Source organism: Sinocyclocheilus grahami, unplaced genomic scaffold (genome assembly GCF_001515645.1).
Source record: "Sinocyclocheilus grahami isolate Dianchi unplaced genomic scaffold, SAMN03320097.WGS_v1.1 scaffold294.1, whole genome shotgun sequence".
In the NCBI taxonomy this organism is placed as follows: domain Eukaryota; kingdom Metazoa; phylum Chordata; class Actinopteri; order Cypriniformes; family Cyprinidae; genus Sinocyclocheilus; species Sinocyclocheilus grahami.
Genome location: NW_015505473.1, coordinates 944,785 through 947,751, shown reverse-complemented (window position 1 = coordinate 947,751; position 2,967 = coordinate 944,785). Strand labels below are relative to the sequence as shown.

Genomic DNA, 2,967 nt, shown 5'->3' with positions numbered 1-2,967 from the left:
CCCCCTCTCGATTGAGAGCTGGGTGTTTGCTCCCTCAGCTAGAGATTTACTGCTAGCCACTCCAGCATTATACCTTAGATCGAGTTGATGACTTCTCAAACATAGTGTTTTGGGATGCACCATTTCCATCTATGGTCTGCTCTTTCAGAGTGCCACGAGGGCCCCTTAGAATGGTTATGGTAAGTGTGCACGTAAGTCTTTGTACACTTTCTAAAATCCACACTGTGGTAAGTTCGCACGCTAGTACTCTGCGTTCTTTCTAAAATCCTGTATGGTGAGGGCTTCGCACAGCAGCTTCGTGCCCTTTCTTGAGCTGGTTAAGCCTCGGTTCCACCTTGGGCACCACTCCACCTAGTATCCTCCGGATACCCACTTTTAACAGGGTGTTGCTACTAGGGGTCTGTTGAGACAGTTCCTTCAACATATGCAGAGCATGAGGTAGCCCCTGTGTGACAGGACAAGACTTAGTATGATTCTAGGCTCTTGGTCGTATTCCCTTAAATGAATCTATTCCTGATTCCAAGCCTTGAGCTCTACCCCGGACCCAGGAGGTCTGGCCCTAACAGGTACGTTTTTGGGGTATGTAGCCTAGGCCTTTGGCCATAGGGGATAATGTCACTGACAGCCGTCTTAACGTCCCAGGGGCAACTCCCATGGCTATGGTAGAGTTGGTACTTAGTGCTCGCCATGGTTTTCTGACATGCCCTCCCCTCAGCATGGTGGCGTGGGTATACCGTTCCCCATAGCGACCCCTAGAGGAAGCAGTTCGAAGTTCCCTTGAAAGGGAATGTCTCAGGTTACGTATGTAACCATGGTTCCCTGAGTAGGGAACGAAACACTGCGTCCTCTTGGTTTCCTGCCATGCTTCGGACGCAAGCTTCAGACGAAGAAGTGGATGATGTGTTCTCTCGGCGCCTATTTATACTATAGTCACACAGATAGTGACGTCATGGCTGTCGCCGGCCAACGTGTTGTTGGTGTTTTTTGAATGTATGCTTCAGACACTGGACACGACGAGGCGTTCCCCATAGCGACCCCTAGAGTGTCTCGTTCCCTACTCGGGGAACCATGAGACGATTTTTTCCTGGTATTTTAAGGCAATTGTCCTGAAGTGTAATGGACATTAAATAATTAATGCCGTGGTTTAGGGGGTTGTATTTAGGGCTCACTGGATGTGGCAAAAGAAACAATGGTTGTCAGGAAGAGCTCAAATGGTCTTACAATTAAGATTCATCATTGTGGTGTAAGTGAGTCTATGGGGGTTACAGGAAAAACAGGAATAACTCATGAAACTTTACCATCATTTGAATCAGCTTTCCTGATTTTGTTTTGCTGTACACTCTTAAAAATAAAGGTGCTTAAAAGGTTCTTCACAGTGATGCTATAGAAGAACCATTTTTGGTTGCACAAAGAACCATTCAGTCAAAGGTTCTTTAAAGAACCATCTCTTTCTTCTTTCGCCACAAAGAACCTTTTGTGAAACAGACAGGTTCTTCAGATGTTAAAGGTTCTTTATGGAACCATTTAGACAAAAAGGTTCTTCTATGGCATTGTGAAGCACCTTTATTTTTAAGAGTGTAGAATATTGACGGGGCCTCTGTCATTACAGCATTCTGTAAATATAATGTTAAAATCTGCTTAATATTTTCCAAAATAAAAGGAAGACATCAAATGGTTTTTCCTATCTGAAAGAAATACAGATTACAAAAGTTTAAGGTCAAACTAAAGTTTTTTTGCACTTAAGGTTTGATTGACTTTCAGGTAAAACCCAACAAAGCTACAAACAGTTTATATTACTGAAAATATGATTGCACCATCATTTGCAAATAGGTTACTGGAGAGTGTATGTTAAAATTTTTCCACTTTTATTCTGTCATGCTCACAGGAAGAGTGTCACTTTCCTCTCTCCTTGTTTTGAAAGGTCATGCATGACATTGAGAGATGTGACGGGCTCACGGATGTCACTGTTCTCGGCTCCAGGAGCAATTAGCCTTTAGGTTAGCGCATCCGTGTGATGGTTAGAGCTACAGAGATATCGCAGATGTTCAGCTGACCTTCTGTAAGCACAGCAGATAAGAAGAACCCTCACAAAGACTGGGGAAAAACTAGTCTAAAGCACTATTTCATTCTCAGAGAAACTGATGTATTTTTTTTCCCATTGCACTCTTAAAAATAAAGTTTGTGCAGAAGGGGGTTTGTGCAGTGTTTCTGTAGAAGAACCAAATTTGGTTCCTCAAAGAACCTTTCAGTGAACCATCTTTAAGAAAACCATTTTTTCTTAGAGTATAGAAGAAGAAAAAAAATTCAATATGAAGAACCCTTTTTGGAATGGAAAAGTTCCATGGATGGATGTTAGAGGTTTGTCATGGAACCATAGATGCCAATAATGAACCTTTATTTTTAAAAGTGTAGCAGTGCTTGTTTTGACCATTGCAACATGTTTTGCTGTTATTCCAGCATAATGAGGACCGCATTTTAAAGATGGCATATCAATTTAACAATTCAGTTTCAAAATAGCAATTCAGTTCTTAAAAGTTCATCTGTTTCAAATCTCTATCTGTCTGTCTGTCTGTCTGTCTGTCTGCCTGCCTGCCTGTGCCTGCCTGTCTGTCTGTGTGTGTGTGTATAATATGCTGATATAGATGTGTGTGTATAATATGCTGATATAGATGTGACTGATTATTCAACACTATTTTGTCAGTTTGCAATTTTTGGTGCCTTTTTTTTTCTCTGTCAGCTTCTTATATTTTTTACATGCATGCACATGAACATTGCATGTTCCTTTTAATTGGCTCCTCTGGTCATTTTTTTCCATAGAAACAAGCAGTACTCAACCTTAGGGAGCCCTGTGCCTTTGAGAGCTGTCGGCTATCTCTCGCTCTGCCTGTATAGAAACTTCCAGGCTACTAAACAGAAACCTAATTACTGGCCCAGGCCACACCAGGCTTTTACAGTTATATCAACAAT

At 41.8% G+C, this 2,967-nt stretch overlaps 1 long non-coding RNA gene across 1 annotated transcript in view; it reads left to right on the top strand.

Annotated features, from left to right (window-relative positions):
• LOC107600929 (uncharacterized) overlaps nucleotides 1-2,967 on the top strand; it is a 19,777-nt gene extending 16,810 nt beyond the window's left edge. The window contains exon 3 of the long non-coding RNA XR_001610859.1: nucleotides 2,955-2,967. This is a non-coding gene — a long non-coding RNA (uncharacterized lncRNA). The remainder of the gene's footprint in view (nucleotides 1-2,954) is intronic.